The sequence below is a fragment of the Bison bison genome, unplaced genomic scaffold, assembly GCF_000754665.1.
Source record: "Bison bison bison isolate TAMUID 2011002044 unplaced genomic scaffold, Bison_UMD1.0 scf7180017864307, whole genome shotgun sequence".
Lineage (NCBI taxonomy): Eukaryota > Metazoa > Chordata > Mammalia > Artiodactyla > Bovidae > Bison > Bison bison.
This window is the reverse complement of record NW_011494879.1, coordinates 7,199,781-7,212,422: the sequence shown is the minus strand read 5'-3', so window position 1 is coordinate 7,212,422 and position 12,642 is coordinate 7,199,781. Positions and strand designations below refer to the sequence as shown.

The window sequence follows — 12,642 nt, the reverse complement described above, 5'->3', positions numbered from 1 at the left end:
CCTGCCAGTCTGCCTGGCCCCGCCCCAGAGGAGGGGCCATCGGGAAGGGGCCGGGGCCAGCGGGGTGGTGCGGCGCCAGCGGGGTGGTGCGAGAGATCTTTCGACCCCGCCCCCGGGGCGGGACCAGCGGGGAGGGGCGGGGCCAGCGGGGTGGCGCGAGGGCCCTTTCGAGGAGTGAGCCACTAGGCAGCTTCCTGAGCCCGTCGGGCCCCAGGCGGTGGATCCTCCCTGGCAGGAAGTCCCCGAGCCGGCCCGCCCCTCCTCCCTCGCCTACCTTTAGAGCTGTTTACTGAGATGCAGAAGGAAAAGGGAAGATCCCTGCTTGGAAGGAAGCAAAAGTGCCCGTTCTGGCCACTCTTAAGATTTGAGGTTTCTCCCAGCCATCCCAGACATGTCGGGAAGGGTTTCTGGTGCTCGTTGGCGAAGTCCCGCCGGCTCTAGGTAGAAGTAGGGGGGTCGTCTGCTATGCTATCTTTCCCTGCTCTCCCTATTACTGTCACAACAACTAAACAAGGCCAGACTTTTACAGGGAGAATTTTTCCCCCCCAACAAGCGGTAAGAAAACACTAAACTACACATTTCAGTACAAGAGGAGTTGGATTCCCCGGAGCGCTTGCCCGGCTGATGTTGCCGATCGGGAAGTCCCCCTGCCTCCCCGAGGGCCCCTGCCCTATGGTCTGCAATCACCCAGCTGTGACTCAGCCCGGAGAGCTGAGGTGATCCCCTGAGCCAATCCCAGGACCTGCTGCTTTCTGCCCAACTCGGGTGAGGAGAAGGAAACCGCGGCGATGAGTAGACTCGCTCCAGGCTCTGGAGGAGGAAGGAGAGGAGTGATGCCCGGGCCAAGTGACGCAAGCCTCCTGGAGGCTAAGACTCAGTTTCACCATCTGAAAAATGGGAGGCAGATGCTCAACACACAGGTCCACTTTGAGGATGGAAATAGCCATCATATGAAATACTCCAAGCCCTTTCACTAACTTGAAAGTGAAAGTGTCTCAGTCGTGTCCAACTCTTTGCCACCCCGCGGACTATGCAGTTCATGGAATTCTCCAGGCCAGAATACTGGAGTGGATAGCCTTGCCCTTCTCCTGGGGATCTTCCCAACCCAGGGATCGAACCCAGGTCTCCGGCATTGGCAGGCAGATTCTTTACCGGCTGAGCCAATTCTAGAACCTTATACATGAAGGCTTCCCAGGCGGTGCACCTACCTGCCAGTACAGGAGACTCGGTTTCCATCCCTGGGTGGGGAAGATCCCCTGGAGGAGGGAACGGCTACCCACGCCAGTATTCTTGCCTGGAGAATCCCCATGGACAGAGGAGCCTGTAGGGCTACAGTCCATGGGGTCGCACAGACTCCAATACGATTGAAGTGACTTCGCACGCACGCGTACATGCAAGAGTGGCGAATCCCAGAAGGATTTGTTCGGTGCTTAGCCCAGCTGTGATACAGGGAGTGGCCAGCTTGCCCAGTCTCAAGACTGGGCAGGCTGCTGACCTTCCTCCTGGGAGGGACAGCCTAGAGAAGCCTGATGCTGTGTAAGGCTAAACAATTACGACTCCTCCACTGTCTGAACTTCTCTCGGCATATAAAAACCCCAATAATGATACAAGCTGCCTGGTTCTAGCTGGAAACATCCCTCCTTCTATCCAGAGACAATAGCAACCCTGAGAATCTTAAGATTTCCAGATTAACTACCTACACAATCGAAAGGGCTCTGCAGGTGGGAGGGGGAGACAGGAGGGGTGAAGGCACACCCCTCTTCACTGGAGTCTCATGAAACAATCCAAGTAGGTGTGCAATTGACTGATCTCCTGACAGTCCCATCAGCGGGTGAGCTCTGTAAATGCCTGGGGCAGAGAGAAAGAGAATGGATTATTTCTCCCCTTTGGGCTGCACGTTATCTCTGGCACCTGACTTGGGCTCCTAGGAAGGGAGGGAATCTTCCTGGCCAGTGCTGGGCTAGAGGCCTCGTGACTTCAGGGCTCCCTTTCTTGAGGCTTCAAGAATCAGATGGGAACCAGGGACCACCTGGTGCAGCCTCGTTCCCCCCGACCCCTCGGAGGGCAGGGGACAGAACAGCCTGGAATCTACCAGAGATGAAGTGGGTCCCCCAGGTCCCATGGGTGGGCTAACCCATTGGGTTAACCATGGCAAGTTCCTTAGGGGAAGAGGCAGGAATGAGGGGTGCTGGGTTCAACTGGAGGAGGAGGAGGAAGAAGGGTACACCAGGGGTTGGGAGGGAAATGCTTGGGACTAAAGCACACAGGGAGCTGGCCAAGCACACCATGTCCGAGGGCACTAAGGCTGTCACCGAGTATACCAGCTCCAAGTAAATATAATATGCCTAGCCACTGTTAACGGAGAAGGCAATGGCACCCCACTCCAGTACTCTTGCCTGGAAAAGCCCATGGACGGAGGGCCTAGCGGGCTGTAGTCCATGGGGTCACTAAGAGTTGGACACGACTGAGCGACTTCACTTTCACTTCAAAGCACACAGGGCACATCCCCAAATTAGGGTGAGGGTCACAGATGAGGGCAGAGGCATCCCTGAAGGCAAAAAAAAAAAAAAAAAATCGCAGGGAGACAAGGGGGAATGGCTGGCAGTTGGCCTAATTTACCCTAACAGATACATTAGTTAGACAGCATCATGGACCCTCCCCTTGGGCTGTGCTGGGCAGAGTCCAAGATTCATGGGTCCTGGTACATGGTACAGCTGGGAAGCAAGGAAAGCCCCAGGTTCAGGGCACAGAGATACTGCTCCCCTGAGGGGCCTGCACTGTTGCCTGCCCCCCCCCACCATCTTGACCAGTGGGCCCACACTGCCACCACCCATCCCCTGGGGTGGGTGGACCAGTGGGGCCCCACTGCCACCACCCCATCCATCGTCCCCTGGCCCTGCCTTCATCCCCGCACTCTCGCATTGAGTGCCCGCCCTGTGCCAGACCCCATGGGGGGCTCCACTGGGGACCAGGCAAGTCATGGCATCTGTCCTCAGTTGAGTGTACTATTGGGGGCAGTAAGGTGAGTCAGCGGCACAAATACACATAAAAACTCTCACCCTAATCAGTGCCACCATGACCTGACCAGTTGTACATGGCTATGGGATTTGACCTGCTCATCTCCAGAGGAGTCAGCCCACTTTATCCCGGTGTAGAGGAGCAGACCATGAAAGAAGGCAAGCCTGTGCAAAGTGGGGTATGCAGTTCAGGGATTGAAGGAACACACACACACACACACACACACACAAAATGATGGGGCGAGCACACCGAGTCCCCTGACTGCCCTTGCAGTGGCTCCCAGCCTGCGTCCCGGTGATGGAAGGGGCTGGGACAGCTTTTCTCCCCTGCCCAAATGGGGAAGACTCCTGATGAACCAGGCGAGGACAAGAAAAGTGGTTTTGCTAGAAAAATATACCGTTCTCTCTTCCTGGTCCACTGCCAAGCCCGCAGGACCCAGGCCTCTAGGAAGCAGCCCCCAACCCTGGGAAGGCGGGTCCTTTGGTGTACACTTCACATACACCAACTGTCTAAGCTTCACTTCATAGCCTTTATCCTGCCCCATCTTTTCCCCAGCCTTGTAGTGAACAGGTTGATGCGCCAGACCCAGGATTAGAATTCTCTCTATTTGGTCCGGCATGAGCACTTGCCAGTCACCATAGACAAGAGCATAGCAGACCAGGATTCTGCTGGATTATAGGAAAGGTGGGAGGAGAAGGGAAGAGGAGAGATGAGGTAGCAGGAATGAAGCCACTTAGGAACTTGGGACCATGACTGGCCACAGGTGTTTGAATCATTGATTGGCAAGGCCATATTCCTGTGTGTGTGCATGCTCAGTCATGTCCAACTATTTGCAATCCCATAGACTGTAGCCTTCCAGCTTCCTCTGTCCATGGGATTTTCTAGGCAAGCATACTGGAGTGGGTTGCCATTTCCTCGTCCAGGGAACGTTCCTGACCCAAGGATCAAACCTGTGTCTCCCGCATCTCCTATTCTATAGGTGGATTCTTTACCTGCTGAGCCAAGGGGGAAGCCCATATTTGTGTACACTAGATGAATCTACCCAAGAAGAAAATACATTTGGAATTCAAAAAATGCATCTGCTGTGGACTAAATGTTTGCACGCATGCTAAGTCACTTTGGTTGTGTCTGACTTTGCAACCCTATGGACTGGAGCCCTCCAGGCTCCTCTGTCCATAGGATTCTTCAGGCAAGAATACTAGAGTATGTTGCCATGCTCTCCTCTAGGGGGTCTTTCCAACCCAGGGATTGAACCCACATCTCTAAGGCTCCTGCATTGGTAGGCAGGTTCTTTACCACTAGCATCACCTGGAAAGCCCTGGACTAAAAGTTTATATCCCCCCAAATTTATGTGTTGAAGCCGTAACTCCCATATTGATGGCAATTGGGATGCAGAGGTAATTAGGTTTAAAGATGAGGTAATGAAGGTGGAGCCTCACCAGAAACCTGGACCCCAGAGCTAAGCATAGTGATCCGTCCTCTGACCTCAGCTAGGGAAGCTGGCTCCAGAATAAAATCAGGTTCCTACAAGAAGATGCTATGCAACCTGTTACAGCACTGTGGGCTTAGGGCCAACCACAGGGTCACTGCTCAGCTTTTAGAGTTTTCACCTGATAGATCTTTGCACCCAGTTAAGATAAAATCTATGATGCTAACTCATATAAGCCTCTGTCAGCTCTAAAGAATTAGGAAAACAGAAGAGGACTGGATTTGCCAACAACTTATAATATGTGTTAACATGCAGCATTTATGCGCTGCTTGTCAATAGCCATTCACATTGGCATCTGCTTGTTGCCTGGAGTCTAACCACAACATCTTTAATTGTTGACCTAGAACCTGGGCTTGGTTGAGGAAAGTCACTCTATACTCTGAGGACTCCAAGTCTTTGCTGGTGACTCAGTGGTAAAGAATCTGCCGGCGATTGCAGGAGACTCAGATTCGATCCCCTGGGTGGCAAAGATCCCCTGGGTAAGGAAATGGCAATATACTACAGTATTCTTGCCTGGGAAATCCCATAGACAGAGGGGACTGGCGGGCTACAGTCCATGAGGTCCCAAAAGAGTCGGACACGACTTAGTAACTAGGCAACAACAACAAAGCAGTGTTTACCAAGAAAACTTGTCACGTCGTAGAATCACCTGGAGAACTGTTAAAACTCTCTATACCCAGACAAGCATTGACAGCAATTAACCACAGTCTCTGGGGCCAGGACACAGGCATAGGTATGTCACAGAACTCCCCATGAGATTCCACTGTCCAGTCACATTTGAAAACCAGTGTTCTAAGAGTCCACTTCCCTTCATCCTGTACCCTGGCCAGCTGCCCTCTCTCAAAGCGCACCCTCTCTACCAGTGCCCTGTTCCAAGGGTCGACATAAAATGTATATTTCTTCTAAATGTCCATATAAACCAACTCAAAGTAGAGTTAGTGTATATGTGTGTGTGTGTGTGTGTGTGTGTGGAGCATGATACACTGAAAGGAGCCAGGGATTCCAGAAGTGGGCCTTGAACTGCGGCAGATTTCCACTCTCACTCTCTTTCTGCTTCCTTAACTCCACCCGTTCCCTTCTCCCAACTGCTTCCTCCCAGAATCCTTCCCTCATCAGTCTGGCCACACATGGCTCCCCAGGCAGCTCTTTCCTTCCCACGACCACCTACCTCGGTTCCCCTAACTCCAGAATGTCAACAGAGAAACCGTATTGATTCAGCTCATCTTCTCAACCTACAATCCAAAGTCTTAGGTGACCAACATCCTAGGAATGACCACCTTTGCTGGTCTGTCCCTGTCTAGAGCCTCCCAGTGCTGCTCACGCTCCCTTTTCCAGCACCTAGTGTACCCCAGACACAGAGCTCCACGCTGCAGGAGACAGCGCCATGATCAGACACGGAGCCTTCCTTCCAGGCCTCCTCAAGTCTGTCAGATATCCAACACTTGATGTCAGGAAGCACTGAGGGAGGAGGAACAGAGAAGACAAGATCAAGCCTGACGGGAGACCCCGGGCCAAGAGGCTCCACGCTGCACTCTGATCCCCGCCTTACCTCTTGCTACTTATGTGACCTGGGGCAGGGATGTTTGACCTTTCTGACCCTCAGTTTTCTTTTCTACTGACTTGGGGTGAAACATCTGATTCCCAGGGCTGTTGGACTTATCTCAAGGGTTTAGTGCATTGTACTGTATCAGTGCAATGTCTGACACAATGCAGATAGTTCACTCTGGTGAGTTTTATGTTAGTAATGATAATTGCTATTATTGTTATTTATTATGAACACTTAGGAGCCTGATAAAGAATGCAGTAATCAGGTTTGGGCCTTCAGGATGGGGAAGACACCTAACACAGGGAAAGTGGGTGGGAGGAGGCGTTTCAGGCCGAGGACGAGCAGGTGGAAAGACCCCTGGGAAGGCGACGGGGAATGGGGAGCTCAGTGCCTCAAATGGGGGGTCAGCTCCCCAGTTTGGATGCAAGAATGAATTCATACCCTTCTTCTCTCTTCCGCAGTGTCCAATGCATGCTGAGCCCACAGGTGGTCTCAGATGTGTGAAATGAATGATTGACTGGCTGAACTGGTATTCCAGGAAGGGGATTAACCACTCTGGAGAGTTAAAGTCAATTTCCTGAATTAAGGCACATGCTCCTTTGTGCTTAGGAGAGTTAAATTCCGTTTTTGCTTAGCCCAAAGCAGTAATGTCACACCTGAGTGTGACAACACGCACCTACAAGGAGCATCCGTATCCACCTCCTTTGGCATCCATGGGCACTCTGCCTCACTCACCTCCAGCCTCTCTCTCCGTCCTCACCCCTCCCTCTTGTGGAAGGAAGTACAGAGGTGTGGCTCCTTGGCTCCTCTTCAGTGTGACAGTCAAGACAAATCAAGGAAAAGATTCCATCTTCCCCGATGCGTTAAGGGGAAGATCCTGCCTGCTCCTCCCCACTTAGAGCTTTTACTATGCGACCCTTCTTATACATTCTTTCTCTGCCTCTCTGAGATGCAAGTAAATCTTTTTTTAAAGATCTAGATAAGCCTCTGGGCACCTGCAGGACTCAAATGTTCAAAGAACCTGGCAGCCACCTCTTAGAAATGAGAACAGGAAGTTTGTACCCCTGTCTCCCAGCCTTCCTGGGAGGGCAGGTGCCTAATTCTGACAGGTGTCATGCCTCAATCCACGGTGCAAAACTAGCTCTTGTCATAAAGGTACTAGAGGGTCATTATTCCTTTGGATAAAGGCAATAAGCTAACACGATGGCCACTCCATTACCAGGAGAGCTGTGTGTGACACATAGTCCTATCAAGTCCTCTTACTGAGGACTGCTGTCATTTAACTTGAGAACATGTAACCAGCCTGACCAGACAAAGGAGTGAAATCCTTCATGTCTCTGTAGACTCTCCTGGCTGGCCTGGTTTAATGCTTATTCAGTAATAACACTCTTTTCTTTCTCATCTCCCTTTGTGGAGAGGTTCTCTGGGCTCGCAGGAGATCTGTTCTTCATGGTGTGTCCCAGCAGCCTGGCTGTCCTCGGGACGTGGGCCTTCCCTGCCCCAGCTGGGAAGCTTGCAAGTGTCACGTGACAAAGGTTAACTCATGAGAGAAACTCTGGTCACAGGCCAAGTTGTTACTGTTGTCTCTCCCTGAGTCTGCGAGTTGTCTCTCAAAACATGCTGGTCAGGAGTCCGAAGGATCCAAGGATCCATTAAAAAAAAAAAAAAAAATCTAGGCACTCAATGTGGAAACAGTCATATCTTCACTACCTTCTAAATCCAACGCAGCAGAATGTTCTTCGATTGTGAATGTCAGCAACAAAACACAACAGGACCCACAGTGCCTGTAATCGACACCATCACCACCACCACCAAGTCACAGATATTTTCATGTCACATTGAGGTTGTTGCCGATATTGAGAAACGTCCTGGACACTCATTACTATTTAAAAATTGTGGTTGCTATTCTATCTGCAGCTCAGAGACAGAACCAAGGTAAGCTGACCCCGGAGAACCAAGGACAGGAGGTTGCTTCCTCTGGAACTTTGTCAAAAGCAACAGAGAAGGTTTCCCTCCACCACCGCACACTGCTGAGCTCACAGGAACAACAGGAGGGTCACAAGAACACGAGGGAGAGGAAACTTAACAGGCAAAGGGACCCTCTCTGAGGTCCAGTGCAAAGGAAAGATCTAAAGCTAAAGAGGAAGGGAGGTAAACCCACTGGCACCCTGAAACACAAGGTGTGCTCACAGGAATGTGAAGGGTTCAATGCACTGAGGGCAACCAGAGCAGCAAGGAACTTCAAACCCAGCCCAGCTTCTTCCCAGGTTAACTCACACCCCCATGCTAAGGGCCTGCCACGAGGAAAAGTGGGTCCATTTCCGGAGATAAGAACAATTTGTATGTTTCTATAGTTCTACTGAGATGTCCAGCTTTCAAGAAAAAACTAGGAAAAAAAAATTAGAAAAAAAAAGAAAAAATTAGGAGGCAAAGTAAGAGGCAAGATAACACCCTTGCCTCCTGCCCTCCATTTTTCCCAGACCCTAATGTTAACCATTAAAAAACATAGAATAATTAGCTCAGTTCTTCTTGATTAATGAAATATCTAGGTTAACATGAAAGTAAGTAATTTAGAATTATGGTTAGAGTAAGAATTTGCCTCCTGCAGAAAGAAAAATGGTGCCTCATGTGGCACCTCAAATGGTGCTTTAAACTGAAGGCCCTGGAGAACCCGTGAACAGATTATAAGCAGGGAAGGAAATGTTATGAAACCTCCATTTTATGGAAGTGAATCTGGCTGGGGTGGGCCGGCCGTGCAGGATGGCAGTGGGCCAGGCGGCAGGAGACAGCGGAAGTAGCCTGCTTCTGCCACAGCCTGGATATCCCGTTCTGGGGTCAAGTGATGATCAGGCACCGGTTGCCATGGAAAATGGATGAAGGGACAATAAGTTTCCAAATCCCTCAGCTTTTGAGTTTAGGGACCCATATGGCTCCAGTGATAACACTGCCGATCCTCCCAGGCTCCTGAAGGGGGTGGGCAGTGCCTCTGCAGGCCATGAAGTCTTGACCCCAAGCTGTGAAATGTGAGTTCTTGAAACTTCCCTGAAGCTGAAGGTAGAAAACCTTTTTTTTTTCTTGGAGGTAGAAAAACGGACTTTCTCATTTGCTTTCGCAATCCTCATGAAAGAAGGGCAAGAGACCCAGGGAGAAACAGTGCTTCAGGAGCTGTGCTGAGCTGTGTTCACCTGTTCCCCACCCTGGGCTGGAGCCCTCATGTGGGCATCTGTCTACACAAGCTGGCTTTGTGGGAAGGTGCCTGGCTACCATGATGTCCCAATCGGAAACATAACAAGACCAAGAAAATACCCACTATCTTAAAATCCCAGTGAAACTGCACGTCCCATAAATATTTGTTTGCTGATGGTGGGTCAGGACTAGCTTGCCCTGAGGGTCTCAAGACACCTCTGCTCTGCGGCCTACAGGAAAGGGAGGAGTAGGGAGCCCTGAAGGGTTGGAGGGTAAAGACAAAGGTCACCTACTTTACAGGGGCGCTGTGGGCTCGGCTTGGGTCCCGGTTTGGGAATCGAAGTTCCTGTCCCTATTGTCTTGTCCTTCTAACAGGAATTAGACTCTGGAGGTTTCTGTTCGGTGCCAACTTGCAGAACTCCCTGAAAATATACTCAGTATCACAGGCCCGCACGTACATCTAAATGGCATTTCCTTTGCATTTCCCCAAGTTAATGAGACAAAAATTTTAGACAATTGTTTGTATAAATTCAAATTTTACAAACACGCACCATGGTTTACCCTTCTTCAAGGAACTCTACCAGCAGGCGATCAACGACACTGAGCAGATGAAGAGTCCTGGATTTAACAGCCCAGAGCAAACCACAGAAGGTCACAGGAGAGAGAACTGAGACCCCAGGAGTCTTGTAACAGGGCTCTCATGTCCCCACACCTCAGCACTGGGTCCACTCTTCGGTGGGTTCTGTGCCTGAGAAGGCAGTGTGGGGAATGGCTGGACGTGTCGCCTGACGACTAGCACCTGGTCATGTCCACCCTTCGTCCTGCCTTTTACCTTCACTGCTGGCAGAAAGCCTCGTCTTCTCCTCTTGGCGGGCATGTCGTCAGGACCCTGTTCCACTTCCGTTAGCTTCACATGGAGGTCCCTGCTCATGGGAACATTGGCCCCCGGGTCGATCTTCCTCTTTCTCTCAGCGTTCTGGTTCCCAGCAGGCCAGGCCACTGCTTACCGGCTGCTGTTAGCACAGGCATGGCGGCCGCCCCACCCCCATCTCGCCCCCTCTCTCTCTTTCCTCCTGATCGTGCCCTTCAGCCCCCCTCCTCCCCTCCCATGTTCTCTCCTTGTCCATCGCCCTTTCACCTGCACCCTCTGCAAAGACCCCAGGGAAAGCTCATTGTTGGGCAGCAGGATTGTGATGGCCCCGCTGGGGTTATGATGTCAGAGAAGACAGCGCTCAGTAATCCAACTGATTGGAGCTGGTCAGAGGCCGGCACTGGTCCAGAAGAGACCTGATAGACACTAGGGATGATCGAAAGCTTGGAACAGGACATGATCAAATTTTCCCATGACATCGGATTTTGCCTGGCTGAATTCTAAGTTCACAGCTAACTAGAAGGGACTTTCAATTCATTTTTAATTCACTTCAACTAAGTGAGGAAAAAACATTAAGGGAGGAATTACTTTATCCATTTCTTATAGAGCACAAAAATTTGGTGTTATTTATAAAGTATACTGGGCTTCCCAGGTGGCACTAGTGATAAAGAACCCACCTGCCAATGCAGGAAACATAAGAGGCACAGGTTTGATCCCTGGATCGGGAAGATCCCCTGGAGGAGGGCAGGCAACCCACTCCAGTATTCTTGCCTGGAGAATCCCATGAACGGGGGAGCCTGGCAGGCTACAGTCCACAGGGTCGCAAAGAGGCAGACATGACTGAAGCAATTTAGCACGCACATGTAAAGTATACTAGTAAGAGATTTCTGTCATAGACCTTGTTGCAGAAAAAGCATCAATTCTAAAAAGTTTAGGCTATATAGGAACCCTTTTAAATGCCTAAGTTATAGACAAAAATGATGAGTAATTACAGGATACAACTGTTTACCTATTATCCAATAAACCAAAAACCAGTTTTTAAATGGTGACAAACTAGAAAGTTATTGTACAGTTAGAATGGAATCCTTTAAAATATGACAACACTGCTAGATGAGCATCAGAAGTCTTTGCTCATGTGTGACCCTGTGAACTCAAGCTTTCAGCTGAATATCAAGGACCAACCACCTTGTGCCCCTGTTGGCGTAGTCTTTGCATCGATACCTAAGATTACAGTGGGGTTGTTTTCTCATAAGCAATTTCCTTAGGCATGACCAGAATGTGGTGGTTTAGTCGCTAAGTCAAGTCTGAATCTTGCGACCTCATGGACTATAGCCCTTCAGGTTCCTCTGTCCATGGGATTCTCCAGGCAAGAACACTGGAGTGGGTTGCCATTTCCTTCTCCAGGGGATCTTTCCAACCCAGGAATCTCACCTGGGTCTCCTGCATTGCAGGCAGATTCTTTACCGACTGAGCTACAAGGGAAGCCTACCAGCTTGCCTACCAGCAATGCCTACCAGCAAATGTTAGACATCAGAGTAGAAGGTAAAACTTGGAAATACTGGTTCACAAACCTGGAAATACTGGTTCACAAACCATGGGCCTTCTCATTCTTCAGAGAAATCCACAGTTAGAACCAGAGGTGGTCTTCCAGATGTAACACCCTGCTTACCCCCTCCCACATTGTCTTTGGATGGTCAGGAAGGGCGGCAGTGAGGAGATACCCCTCGTCCAAGGTAAGGAGCATTGGCTGCGCTTTGCTGGAGCAGCCGTGAAGAGATACCCCACGCCCAAGGTAAGAGAAACCCAAGTAAGATGGTAAGTATTGCAAGACGGCATCAAAGGGCAGACACACTGAAACCATACTCACAGAAAACTAGTCAATATAATCACACTAGGACCACAGCCTTGTCTAACTCAATGAAACTAAGCCATGCCCGTGGGGCAACCCAAGATGGGCGGGTCATGGTGGAGAGATCTGACAGAATGTGGTCCACTGGAGAAGGGAATGGCAAACCACTTCAGTATTCTTGCCTTGAGAACCCCATGAACAGTATGAAAAGGCAAAATGATAGGATACTGAAAGAGAAACTCCCCAGGTCAGTAATTGCCCAATATGCTACTGGAGATCAGTGGAGAAATAACTCCAGAAAGAATGAAGGGATGGAGCCAAAGCAAAAAGAATACCCAGCTGTGGATATGACTGGTGATAGAAGCAAGGTCCGATGCTGTAAAGAGCAATATTGCATAGGAACCTGGAATGTCAGGTCCATGAATCAAGGCAAATTGGAAGTGGTCAAACAAGAGATGGCAAGAGTGAATGTCGACATTCTACAAATCAGCGAACTGAAATGGACTAGAATGGGTGAATTTAACTCAGATGACCATTATATCTACTACTGCAGGCAGGAATCCCTCAGAAGAAATGGAATAGCCATCATGGTCAACAAAAGAGTCTGAAATGCAGTACTTGGATGCAATCTCAAAATGACAGAATGATCTCTGTTCGTTTCCAAGGCGAACCATTCAATATCA

The 12,642-nt window shown here is 50.1% G+C and overlaps 1 protein-coding gene across 2 annotated transcripts in view; it reads right to left on the bottom strand.

Moving 5' to 3' along the window:
• LPIN1 (lipin 1) overlaps window positions 1–12,642 on the bottom strand; it is a 131,164-nt gene that overhangs the window by 70,611 nt on the left and 47,911 nt on the right. The gene's annotated exons all lie outside the window — the stretch shown is intronic.